This window comes from Halichoerus grypus, chromosome 2, assembly GCF_964656455.1.
Source record: "Halichoerus grypus chromosome 2, mHalGry1.hap1.1, whole genome shotgun sequence".
In the NCBI taxonomy this organism is placed as follows: domain Eukaryota; kingdom Metazoa; phylum Chordata; class Mammalia; order Carnivora; family Phocidae; genus Halichoerus; species Halichoerus grypus.
The window spans coordinates 86689855-86704273 of NC_135713.1; the positions used below are offsets into that span (position 1 = coordinate 86689855).

The window sequence follows — 14419 nt, forward strand, 5'->3', positions numbered from 1 at the left end:
GAGGAGCCGAGGAAAGGAAGGGCGGGGGAGGAGGGCGAGGGCAACTTCTGCGCAGGCGCGTTCCTAGCCCGGGGGTGAGGGCGCTGGGCCTGGAGGGAGGAAAAGGAAGAGTCGCGAGGGAAGGAAGCGGCGGGGGCGCGCTGTGCGCGGCCGCGGTCAATGTTTCGGTCCGGTTAGAGCGTGTGGTGGCGTCGCCGTTTCTCTGGTCGGTGTCGCGGGCGATGGCGCGCGCCTGCCTCCCTGGGTTTTGTTTGACGGGCTGAGGGGAGGAGTGGGTACCCGAGCACGCGGCCGCTCGGCACTGAAAACAGGAGAGACGAGAGGGACCCGAGGGGTGGAGAGGAAGGAACCGAGGAAAAGGGAAAGGAAGATGCCGCGAAGCCAGTTCCCTGCTTCCTGACTGGTAGAAAAAACACCTTTAGTCAGCGGCCAAGGCCCAGGGGTAGGGAGATTGCTTCGAAGTTCGAGGCAGTACTATTAATTTTTTTTATTTTCGTTGCCTACTAGCAATCACTATATGACTATTCCGTACTAAAAAAAAAAAAAATTAAACTACGTTCTGAAACTCAAGAGAAGTAAACAAAATAGACAGGGGAGCCTTACGGGGAGGGCTAAGAATTTTGGTAGAAATAGTGGTTGTAAAGTCGGATTTCTAAGAGTATAGACATTTTGTTTTCTTCACTCACATCACCATCTCTCCCCTCTGTCCTGTCTCTCCCCCCCCAACACACACAGTTACCACTGTCATCGCAAGTCTGTTGGGTACTAATGAGGGGGGTAGAGGAGGGGTGCCACAAACAACACTCATTTGTGTGCAGAAGGCGGGTCATGTTCCAGGGTGCATATGTGAAGCATAGAGAACCTTGAACAAGGCAAATGTCAAGGTTCCAAAGTGCCAGATACAATTGTGCATAATTTCAAAAATTACCAATAAACTGAAATCTCACACTAAATATAGCGAGGGAGATGGGTTTTGTTTTGTCTTTCATGCTAGAATATAACTATTGTGTGCATTCATGTAGGTGGAGGAATCATTCCCATTGTTTGAAATTACAGTATGGGCAATTTGCCCTTTGCATTCATGCATTGTTCTTTTAAATTCTCCCAGGAGGAATCCACGTTGAATACCTTTAAGTATTGGTCTTTGAGATCAATGCTTTTTCTGCTAAGGATGATCAAACCAACAGAGGAGCACATCAGGGATGAGTAGGAACTCTATTAATAGAGAATAGGGGAAAAAAAAAAAGACCACTGAAAGAGGTGGTGAGGTGCACACAAAATATTTTCCTTTTCTTTAGAAGTTTGCACAAACCTATTTGCCAAATCAGTGACAAACTTGATGAATCCTGAGGACTCCTTCATTGTGCTTACCTCTTACTCAGTGTACCACTTGAGAGAGCAAAGATGGATTAGTCACAAGAGTGGTCTTAGACCAGTGTTATCCTAGGAACTGTTGGAAGTGCAAATCTTGGCCCCATCCCAGACCCTCTGAATCAGAAATCACTGGAATCTGTTTTAATAGTCCCTCCAAGTTTACACATTTAAGAACCACTGTACTATAGTATGCTAATCAAGAAGGAGGTATGCAGTATCTAAAATGGTTCTGAAAGAAGAATAGATGAGAAAACCAACTCAATGCCATTCATTAGGTAGGTGGATAGAAGTATTGTGTTGCTAAGCCCTGTACTATTCTAGAAAAGAAGTTGGGAAATGAGAAAATACATAATGAAGTAATTTCATAATATTTAATAATATTAAGAGAATAATGCAGTCCTACTTCTTACAGTTGCCTCCCTGGAACAGTTTTTCTTTTAAACTCAAAATAAGAAGAGAACTTCAAAGTACCTATTCCACCCACTCCCAAAAATTTTCTTGTAGCCTGTGGTTGAAAACCACAGTGCATTAGCATCCCAGTCCTCCCAACACTCCCACCCCAATTACCACCATCAGCCTTGAATGTAGGACACTGGCCTGGCAGGTTATCACCAACTCTTATCACTGATCTCTGAGTGCTCACACATCCTCTCTATGCTTCCTAATTTGCAGAATTGCCTTCTTTCCCCTCTTGAAAATTCTTTAGCAAATAAAGGCCAATATTTAATGCAGTCCAACACCAATTATGTACTGAGTTATATTGTTTTCTAGTTCCTTTTAGGTGTATGTATCTACAAACCTACACTGCAAATACAACATGTGGTCTATCCTACTGCCTAGCCCAGTGCTAGGCATCCGTGCCAATGGCTTTGAACAGGTCTCCATTCTTTTAGCAAATTCTGGATTAGATCAGCTCACGTCTTTGGACATCAATTGCTCAACTAGTACGAAAAAAACCTACTATGTCTATCCATATATCAACCTAATACCAATATCTTTTTTTTTTAAGATTTTATTCGTTTATTTGACAGAGATATAGCAAGAGAGGGAACACAAGCAGGGGGAGTGGGAGAAGGAGAAGCAGGCTCCCCGCTGAGCAGGGAGCCCAATGCGGGGCTCGATTCCAGGACGCTCGATCTCAGGACACTGGGATCAAGACCTGAGCCAAAGGCAGACACCCAATAACTGAGCCACCCAGGCACCCCCCAATACCAATATCTTACCATATATTCAATCTTAGAGTTGTACTGTCCTTTTTATCCAAAGAGATTACCACTTATTTTTCATAAGGTACTTCCAAATATATACTGCTTTTATCGGACAGATCTAGGCTTTGATCTTTACTATTCCTTGTGTGCTTCCTGAATCTCAAGTCAGTCTTCTCTCCTAGTGACATTTTATTTTTTTAAAGGGTTATATGTTTATACCTCATTTTTTGTCTGTTGCCTTTTTTCTTTTTTACTCACCTTGACCTTCTGTCCTTCTCTCATTTATAGTCTCATGTTCTCTTTTCTCCTGCTACTTTCTCTCAATTTCTACTTCTGTGTTTCTTTTTCTCTTCTTCCAAGCCCTATATTTCCTGACTCCTTGAACTTTCATGAGTCAAACTCCTTAAAGTTTCATGAGTCAAAAACTGAAAAACAGTTAAAAAAAAAAAAAAAACTATGAAAAATCTATGTGGAGAGAGGCATTACAGAGATTCTGCAGGAATTGGTGTTAGATGTGGTGTTATGTAACATCAGTTAACAAAGGGAAGTAAACAGTCTGTTAATTAAATTCACAGATAGTATTAAACAAGGAGGTACTGAAAAACAGAACAATATACAAAAAAAAGAGGAAAATTCAAAATAGCCTTTACCTTGAGTAAAACAATCTTTGATATCTATGACTTTAGAAAATTTATCTAGGGGCACCTGGGTGGCTCAATTGTTAAGCATCTGCCTTCAGCTCAGGTCATGATCCTGGGATCCAGCCCGGAGTCGGGCTCCCTGCTCAGCGGGAAGCCTGCTTCCCCCTCTCCCACTCCCCCTGCTTGTGTTCCTGCTCTCGCTACCTCTCTCTCTCTGTCAAATAAATAAATAAAATATTTAAAGAAAAGAAAAGAAAATTTATCCAGATACTGAATTAAATACAGTATTTAATGAAAAACAAATCATCAAAAGTGCTGGGCAAAGACTTATGGGTGAAAAGAATCTGAACATTTTTAATTTAAAAAAATTAATTTTGCTCATTCTGATTTTATTGACAACTTAAGTATGAATGTAATACATTCCAACATATTTTTTCAGTTTTGATACCTCAGTGTGTGGAAAGGTAATTCTAGGCAGTAATACAATTTTAAAGAACCTCAAGGGGCTTATAACAAATATATGAGTTGTTTCTGAGGGGAAAACTAAGCAAGAAGTGATAAAGAGCTTACAGCTGTGTTTGAAGAATCCCAAATTGTGTCTCATGCCCTAGTACATACTCAGCTATACAAATAGTTTTCCAAATTCATCTAAATAATATCAAAAGGTTTCAGTGACCCAAAAAATCTTGAAAAGAAGCTTTTACTCCTAACCCCTAATATTCTTACTGCATTTGCTAACCTCATCTTAAAGTCCTCAAGAGCACACATTTCCTTATTAGGGAGATGTTTTAAGAAAATAACATTGAGGAGATACAGGTTAAAGGAAATTATTTTAATGAAAAAGTAAATAGCTCTGCAGAGATTACAGTATGTGGTATAATAACTAAATAAGATTTATGAAAATTATAAACACTGTGAAGAAATTAAGTAATAGTATTATCTCTAAGGCTGTAAAATAAACTTCAAAGGAAAATATCAGAAGCCCTCTTCTGATGGCTAAAGGAGCTTAGAGCAGTTGGTTCTAAATATTTTTTCTCTTGAAAGAAGAGTTGACAAATGTCTTTATTTTTTATTAGTTTATTCTTATTCTATCTTTATTTTGTTGATTTTTCATTATTCTTTATCAGAAATTCTCTGCCTTCATTATTTCTAATCCTTTTTTTCTTTGCCTATCATTTTCCTCTGATCAAAAACATTTCTGTATTTCCTGACTATACCTTGGTTCCTTCACATGATGGTGCTCTGTGAGAGAAGTAAAAGAAAAAAGGAAGTGGAATGGTTTCAGGGCAAGGGAAATGGGAGAGTCAGGATGAGCAAGACTCTGGTCCATGTGTTCTTCATCGTTATACTCCTATACTTTGCCTGTGTCAGCCACATTTTACCACCTGAAGCACAATCACGGAATCCAACTAATCTTTGGCCTCTTCACTTTAGAAGTTCTGCAAAATCTCTAATTCAGGTTGCATCCTTAGGTCTATGTGAAAATCTACTGGTAACCCCTCTATCTCTAAATTCAGTTAGCACATCAAATACACAGTCTTCTTTAATAGTCTTTAAAATAACTACACAATGAAAGGCTTAAATGTGGCCTTGAGTTAATTATAGATAAAATAAGGTGAGAATTTTAAATACATCAGAAATTGTGACTAATGTAACATTACAAAACTAAAATGACCTTTCTTAGATATTTCTAACTATAATTATTTCTCAATTCATGTTCCTTTGAAGAGATTTTCAACTTCACCTGTTAACACAACACTTTTTTATTTTTTAACTTTCTCTTCATTCTTTATCTAGTTGTTAAGATAACAATGAAATATAACACATAGGATAGCAGTGATTTCCAGATTTCTGAATTTTACAGATTACTAAAGCTTCAACAAAAATTGAGAGACTATTAAATTGTTATGAAGTTGCTGACTTTTGGTTTTGTTGTTGTTATTAACTACTATTTCCTACCACTCTATTTCATAAAAGGAAAAGACATTTCCAGGCAGAAAGAAAGGAGGGGGAGGGAGAGAGAAAAAAAGGGGGAAGGAATTAATTTCAATAAAAAGTCTTTTGATTACATAAATTCAGCTTCATGAAAAGTACATCAAATATTGTGTCCTTTTTCATTTTCCCACAGATTTATTAAAAATTGGCATTGGTTTGCTGACAAGCTATCTTAGTCTGGGCTTCTCCAGAAGCAGACTCTGAATAAGACTTGAGTGGTAAGTCATTTATTTGGGAGGTGATCACAGGAAATTTCAGAAAGAGAGTAGGGAAGGGAAGGAAGCTAATACAAGATGTGTTAATGGGGTTACTGCTGTGAGCAACTGGGGCTCAATCCCACTAGGGAGCCTTGGGACACAACACAGAATGCACCTGAGAGTTGTCACACCTGAGGGACAAAGAAACTGGTTTTCACTCATCAGCTCCCATTTGTCATTGATTGAGGGCTACTCCTAAGAGTAGCTCCTTTCCAACCCCTCTACCCTGCCCTCTATCCAAGCTAAGTGTCTCCCAGGGCTAGAGAAAGCCCTCAAGTAGAGAGTTAACTGGTGTTTGCAGTGAAAGGCCATTACATGCACAGAAAAGGTGAGTGTCAAAGGGGTATGGAGTTGGCAAGGACAGTACCTACTATCCCAGGGTTTGAAAACCTCCGTGATGAAGAACTTTATTTCTGTTAAATAAAGGTATTCTGGAATGTTATTTGTTACACGTAAGCCATTTTATATTTAATTTATCCTACTCTATGACCTACTAACTTTATTTAGCACAACTGGCTAAGAGGCTTCTTCAGTGTTAATCATGGTATAGCTGGAACAAGAACTCATCATTTCCCAGTAATGTGTATTATCCCTGGAGCAATGCTAACCAGAGGGAGTGGTTTTCTAAGATTCTCCATTTATTGCTTGATATCAAACATATTTCCTGTCTTTTTTTAAACATGTGTTTTGATCTAGATTATAGAACAGAAGCAAAGGTGATTATGCATTGGATATAAAATAGCTTGTTGATAACCAATGGAAAAAATTAAGAAAAAACTACTATGAATATTAAAATAGCATTTTTGAAGAAATAATGTGATAGTATGTTTTACTTTTTTTTTCTTTAAGATCTTATTTGATAGCACAAGCAGGTGAAGCAGCAGGCAGAAGGAGAAGAAGAGGGAGAGGGAGAGGCAGGCTTCCCGCTGAGCAGGGAGCCAGATGCAGGGCTCGATCCCAGGACCCCGAGATCATGACCTGAGCCGAAGGCAGACGCTTAACTGTCTGAGCCACCTAGGCGCCCCAAGTATGTTTTACTTTAATAAAAGTGGTTCAATATTCATGCCTTGTATTTATAGAAAATTTTAAAGTCGTCCTAGTGCTTTCTCATGCATTATCTTTTTCACAACTCTGAAAAAGTTTGACAATACTATTATTCTCAGTTAACAGATCTGTAAGCTTTTGAGTTCCAAAGGTGTAGTCAATTCACCTCAAGTAATGGAGGTTTATTATAAGGATGCCTGGGGAAGTATGGTAGGACAAAAACACTGTCCCACAATAAAATGTCTAGCCTCATAGGGAACTGTAATATCTTCATTGTTCAGGACCCAGAAGCAGCTCTAGGGAACTAACAGGAATGCTTGTGGTAATGCCTGAAGAATGGGGACCATGTTATTATCTCCTTCAGTGGCAGCATCATTCCCATGACTCAAGTGCTCGGTCACGGTCACTGCTGTATTCTGTTTCTCTGCCGAACATAGTCACTGCTTCTACTGATTCTGATTATACCTCCCGTATCAACCACCTCTCTTCACGCCTCTCTATCTCATAATTCCTGCTTATTTGTGGCTTCCACTACTTCCTTGCTTCCACTTACGAATATTTATTAAGTGCCAGGGAAACAGTGGTGAGCCAAAATAGGCGTGGTCTTTGCTTTCATGGAGCATACAGTTTGTTTTTAATTTTTTTAATTTTATTTATTTATTTTTACGATTTTATTTATTTGACAGAGAGAGCACAAGCAGAGGGAGAGAGAGGGAGAAGCAGGCTCCCTGCTGAGCAAGGAGCCTGATGTGGGACTTGCTCCCAGGACCCTGGGATCATGACCTGGGCCAAAGGCAGCCGCTTAACTGACTGAGCCACCCAAGCATCCCATCATGGAGCATACAGTTTGGAGAGAGGCAGATGTTTCATCAACTAGCCACATAAATAAATGCAGCATCTAATACTAAGATAAATTATATTAGGGAAAGAAAAACTAAATGACTTGAAATCTTTATGGTTTTTACAGTCATTCAACAGAGTCTTTGTTGAGTGTTCACAGAGTGTTACAGTATAATAATGCAGACAGTGTATCAGCCCTAAAACTGGGATGCTGGGACAGATAGACTGGATTTAAATCCCTCCTCTGCCACTGCTAGCTCTATAACCCTGGTCAAGTTACTTAACTTCTCTGAGTCTCAACTTCTGCATCTATTATATGTATAGATAGCAATATCTGTTGACTTAGGTTGGATTCGTCCAGAAGCAGATCCCAGTATTAGAATTGGATTGTAAGTTATTTGGAAGGTGATCCCAAGAAGCTAGGAGCACTTATTCTCCAACTCCCTTCCATCTAGGGTGAAGACTGCTCGGAGATTCTTTAACCCCTACACTTCTGAGATGTCCCATGCTCACAGGTGAGAGAATTCCTAGTCATCAGGTAGATTCCATGACCATGCACTAGAATGGGTGACAAAGGAATGACAAAGGGTCAATGACAAATGGGTGGGGTACTGACAGCTTTTAAACCCACCTTTAGGAGGTTTTTATGAGGATTTGAGATACCTAGATAATGGAACAAAATAGGAGCTCAATAAATTGTATCCACTACAATAGATAAGTCTTGTTGAGAGGATGAGATATGCACTTATGAAATAGTAACATAATAATATATTACAATGTAAAATTCAATATATAATTGTTAACATATACTAACATTACATACATTCAATATATAATTGTTAACATATACTAACATTACATACATTCAATATATAATTGTTAACATGTTATAGTACTGCAATGGTAGTTCAGAAGAGTCAAATAGTTTGTGCCCTAGAAAAAAGGTCATAGCTTTTCTTTTCTTTTCTTTTTCTTTTTCTTTTTTTTTTTTTTGAGCTTCTATTTAACTTTATCTCCTTTAGTAGTAAAAGAGGGACTGGATCTCCCAGGCAAGGAGATAAGGAAAGGTGGGAAGACAAGATGAACATTTTTTCTGTGGTAAAAAAGGAAGTAGCCATCCTTACTAGAGAGGTGAATTCATAACCAGAAAGCAAGATCAAGGTTAAGTTGTAAGTTAGGGCAAAGTTATGGAAGTTTTAAAAAGCTAATCAGAGGCATTTAGATTTCATCTTCAGGCAAATAGGCAGCTGCTGAAGATAGCTGAATAAGGAAGACCATCATGGTAACAAAAATCTAAGGATGAACATTAAATTAAGTCTTAGATCTTGAAAGGGACATTGGAGTTCATCTAGTATAAGTCCTACCCAATACAAAAGGTCTTTCTAGAGAAGTCTGTGACTTGGTAAAAATGTGAATATTTTCAGTGATTCAATGTTCATAAGATATGGCATTAACTATGTTAGAAAGGGGTTCCCTTTATTGAGCAGAAATGTGCTCCTGGTGACATCCTCACACTGGTCCTAGTTCATGTTTCTATATTTATGTTAAACACAGAGCCCTTCAAATACTTGAAGATAACTAATAAGTCCTCCAAGCCATTTTCCTAAATTCTAAATGTTGGGAGTATCCTTGGCTTTCTTCCCTATCTACTGCTCTTTCTAGATAATTTGATCCAGATTCATGACTTTGAATACCATATATATGCAGATGACTCCAAAATTATTATCTCCAACCCTAGCCTCTCCTCTTAGCCCAAACTGTCCCTTGGCATCTCCATCTGAATATCTTATCTTCAACAAAAAAGTCTTGAATTTACTACACACAAAACTTCTTCCCCCAGAATCCACATGTAGTAAATGGTATCAACCATTCCGTTAGTGGCCAGATACCTAGATAACATCAATTCCTCTTTCTCTCACATCTCACATTTAATTTATCAGTGCATCCTCTCAGCTCTGCCTTCAAAATATATCCTATATTTCATTGCATTTCAATCTTAATTGCGACCACCCCAGTCTAAGCCACCATCTCTTACCTCAACTTCTATAATAGAACTGTATAGCAGTCTTCCAGCTTCCACTTTTCCTCCTCTTGTTTATTCTACACACATTAGCCAGAATGACCTTTTTAAAATGCAAATCAAATCACTTCACATTCCTTTTTAAAATCCTCCCATCACACGTAATAATATGCAAAATTCTTCCCATGATCTATAAGGCCTTACATGACTTGGCCTCTGCCTCTCTTAAACCTCAGACCCTACCACACACCTCCACCTCTCAACTATAGTCTGGTTACACTGAATGTCTGCCTGTTTCCTGAATATACCAAGAATCCCACTATCTCAGAGCCTTTAGACTTATTATACCCTCTGTATGAAATACTCTTCAGTGGACTTTTGCCTGGTTTACTTCTTCCCTTCATTGAAGACTGCTCAAATATCATGTCCTCATAAAGTTCTTCACTGACCACTCCAACCACAAAAACCTTCCACTTACACTGTTTGATTTTTCTTAGTGCTTTTCAGTGCCTGAAGTTATGGCATATTTTGTTTGTTTACTTGTTTATTGTCTACCTCCACAAATAGATTATAAGCTTCATGAGGACAGGATTTCTGCCTATATTAACTGCTATATTCCACTTGCCTAGGACAGTATCTGCCACCTGGTAAGTGCTCAATAAATCTCTGTGGAAGGAAAGAAGAACAGATAAAAAAGGAAGGAAGAAGGGAGGAGCTAGAATTTTTGGAAATTCATATCCCGCTTTTGAAAAACATTGCATTTACAACAATTATCACTGAAATATTTCCCTATGATTATTCGTCAAGTCTCCCCACTGCTATATTCATACAACTCAGTATTGAATCTGGTGCATTCTTTTAAGTTTGGGTTTAATATTTCAAGCTTTCAAGATTTTTTAAAAAAAATCCACATTATGTAATACAATATATTGACTATTTCTTCCACCTTTTTGGTATCTGTGATGGTTAATTTTATGTATCAGCTTGGCTAGGCTATACTAGCCAGTTATTTAATCAAATACTATCTAGGTGTGCCTGTGAAGGTATTTTGAAGATGTGGTTAATAGTTAACTATAAGTAAGGGGGATTACCATCAATAAGGTGCCTGGTCCTCATCCAATCAGTTGAAGGCTTTAAGAACATAAACTGACATTTCCTGGGAGAAGACGTTTTGCCTCGAGATTGTAGTGTCAACTCCTACGAAGTTTCCAGTTTGCTGGCCTGAGATTTCAAATTTGCCAGCTCTACAACTGTATAAGCAAATTCCTTAAAATAAAAATCTCTCTCTCATGAGATATGTACTTATATCTATATCTATATGTCTATCTGTATAGAGAGAGATAGATATCTGTAGATAGATTATAGATAGAGAGGTCTATCTATCTATAGATAGATTATAGATAGAGAGGTCTATCTATCTATCTATAGCTATCATCTATCTATCTATCTATCTATCTATCTATCTATCTATCTCCTATTGGTTCTGTTTCTCTGGAGACTGATTCATTGCCTGATTATGTGAAAAGCAAATCATATATATTATCACTCAAATCTAAATCAGTAATACAATGAACAGAACAAGTACAAAACTAGTAACCCCTCTATGTGGACATGAATCCATTATTTAATACTATTTAGGTATATTTGCTAAACAAGCAAAAAATCCTCTTAGCCTACATTTATCTTATTCCTATGTGTCTTATAAGTGATTTTGAAAAATGCCTTGATAATTTCAAAAAGAATGTCTATAGCATTTTTTTCTATCAATTTAACAACTTTATAAAAAATAAAATAAAGGAGAGCTTGGTATGTCTTGTTATGAAATTCTTCTTGATGATCATAACTAATCATTGTCTCTCATTCCACAGTCAAAACAACTGGTTAGTAATGTTTTCTAAAGTTTTGTTAGGCGCTGGTGTATTCAGCATGTCTGTAAAAAAAATTTTTTTAATAGATGAAAGAGTTAATATTTAAAATTCTATTCTGTGTTATATGTCATCTCATCTCATTTAATCCTGTGACATTATGGAATAGATATTACTATTTCCATTCAGTAAATAAGAAAACCAAAGTTTCTAAAAGTTTAAACTACTTGCCAAAGTCACACTATATCACAGTACTCTTCTAGTCAGAACATGTATCCAACATCTACCTTCTGGTTTCTCTTGTAATTATTACAATAACACATCCAACCTATCAGGGAATCCATGATCACATCTGTAAGTTCTTTCAGTAGACTAAGACATAAGTTTTATTAAGCTTTTTATTGGAGCCCATTTAAAGCAACCATGTTCCCTTTTAGTATTATCTAACTTAACTTGGACCACAGGTCCTTCTCAAATTGACTTCCAATCAAACCATACTCAGAGTCAACTGGGGTTAGGAATTGAAAGGAATTTGTAACTGACTGGATGTGAGAAGCAAGGAAGACAGAGGTTTTTTGCTTTTTTGCTTTTTTATTGACTGTAATATATTAAATCTAAGATAGCACTGGTAGATTGTACTCATCACGAGTTGCTCTCTGCTTATCTGTAAGAAGATTATATGTACCCACATATTACCATGTGACTTGTAGTGCCTACCTGTCAATGGAGTATACTTTCTAGCTGCATTGTCAGGTTTGGCCATGTGATTTGCTTTGGCCAATGATACATAAACAGAAATGACTTACACCACTGGATATTGCTGCCAATAATTTTCTCTTTCCCATTGCCATTAGAATAGAATGTTGTAGGGGTGGCTGGGAGGCTCAGTCGGTTGGGTGTCCAACTCTTGGTTTCAGTTCAGGTTGTGATCTCAGGGTTCTGGGATTGATCCCTTCATTGGGCTCTGTGCTCAGTGCAGAGTCTGCTTGTCCCTCTCCCTCACCCCCTGCTCCTCACCCACCCTACCCCCCACCAGGCTCACATGTGTGCTTGCACTCTCTCTCTCTCAAAGGAAGGAAGGAAGGAAGGAAGGAAGAAGGAAGGAAGGAAGGAAGGAAGGAAGGACGGAAGGAAAGAAGGAAGGGAGGAAGGCATGTTCTATGCAAAAACTATTCCTTCAGTCAAGGTCCCAGAATAAGAAGATACACTGGAGCAAAACCATAGGCAAACTTGTTGATAAACATGAAATGTGAGCAAGGAATAAGTCATTGTTATTTTAAGTAACACATTTCTGGGATCATTTGTTACTGAAGCAAAGTTGACTAATAAAGGCAAAAGGTCTCTAACAAAATCAAATACAGTGAAAAGTAATGGTGATTTAGGATTATGCTAATAGATCGAAGAATGCTACAAGTTTATATAGCCTAGAATCTGAATTATAAATTAGCTTTTGCTACCATTTGGAAATAACCAAAACTATCTTCCATAAGATCATGAAGATTATTGAAGAACAAAAAGGCTTTAAAATTTGAATTATCTAGATAACTGTCTACACAGCCATAGCTAGGTCAAAATGCATTAATTTATAGACAGAATTTGAACAGTCGCGATAGATAGCATAGATAATTAGGTTTTTGTTTGGGATGGAGAATCTCTTCTCTTGGACTGAGGTATTTGAATTGATTTTCTATTTTCAGTTTTGCCATTCCTCATTTGCCTTATTAACAAATCTTAAAGCTGATGAGGGTTTCTGAATCTGTACTTTGTTATTTAGTATAAATATTTTTTTATGTCTTGGCTAATAAAAAGGATATCCATTAAATTTCTATACTTTGGAAATGTTTGAACCAACTAGAAAAACATATCAAGGATTTTTTTATTATTAGAAAAACCAAAACAAATATAGTAGGTTAAAAAATACAGTGCCATGTTATTTTCCTGGTCAGTTAAAAATTTATGACCTATGGATATAGCTTGATTTATTTAAAATTGTGCTTTACTCAAGTAAAATACTCAGTCTTCTAAGACTTGGCATTCACCAAGGCATGAGATGATTTTGGCCTGAAGTTTCTTAAATGCATTATGTATTGATGATCTTATTTCCTGAGCTTTCTGACTGAGATCATGGACAATATGCTGCTTTATATAATCTTCATTCTTAGATGATATAGTATGTTCAGCTTTTTTAAATGTTCTACTAAACCAATTATCATAACATTACAGGAATAGATTTACCTAATTAAATAAGTTTTGGAAGATTATGTGGTTGTATATATTATTATTTTTTTCTATATTCTGTAACTATATAGGCTTTATATTATATCATTCATCTGATATGAAGAAAAGTTCTGACATTTATTAAAGGGCTAAAAATTTGTGATTCATTTTCATCTAAAACAATTTGCTGTCCCTTATAGTAATTATTATTTTTAAAATTGATTTGATATTTTCTTTTTGATAAGTTGATAAAATATTAACATTTTATTTCATTTTATATAGACTAGATAAATATTTTCTTTAAGACTATTCTGTTGTTCCATGTTATAGCAACAGTACTTATTTCTAAAAACTTTATATTAGTCTTATGTTTTGTTACAGAAGATATTTCATAATTTATATTTTTGTTTAATTTTTGATATATCAGCATTTATTTTTACTTCTTTAATTAAAAGAAAATGTTAGAAGATAAAATCAGGCAATGCTATGACAAGATTTATGGATTCTGTAGGAAAAGAACACCGTGATTATGGCAGATCTTGTTAGTTGTTTATCCATGAACCTCCTCCTACCTCCTTTCTTGCTACCTGAATCTTGATTTTGTTTAGGATGGCAATGATTCTAGCCTGAGCAATGAATCCCAACTGTTTCAAGCCACTCTTTAGCAATCCTGTTCCCCTTTAGCAAACACTTAATTTCCCAGTCACCCTTGCAACTCAACATGACCTACGATCCACTTGGGTTCCTTTATGGTTTCAGGATTTGTGTCACAGTTAAAAAGACCTTCATTATTGCACCAATTTTAGAAATTCTTCCAGTTATCTTCTTGTGTTTTTATGGTTTCCAATTTTAGGTTGTTTAAATCTTTAACTTACTTGGAATTTATTTTGGTATAAGGAGTGAAATAGTCATCCACCTTTTTTTTTCTTTCCTCTAAATATAACTTCATCCTTTCATA

At 36.8% G+C, this 14419-nt stretch overlaps 1 long non-coding RNA gene across 1 annotated transcript; it reads left to right on the plus strand.

The window, feature by feature from the left end:
- The first annotated feature begins 45 nt into the window (after positions 1-45).
- Positions 46-13020, plus strand: LOC118523006 (uncharacterized). The gene is made up of 5 exons (XR_013445729.1): positions 46-205; positions 5352-5440; positions 6325-6502; positions 7815-7874; positions 12329-13020. It is a non-coding gene; the product is annotated as an uncharacterized LOC118523006 (long non-coding RNA).
- The last annotated feature ends 1399 nt before the right edge of the window (positions 13021-14419 follow it).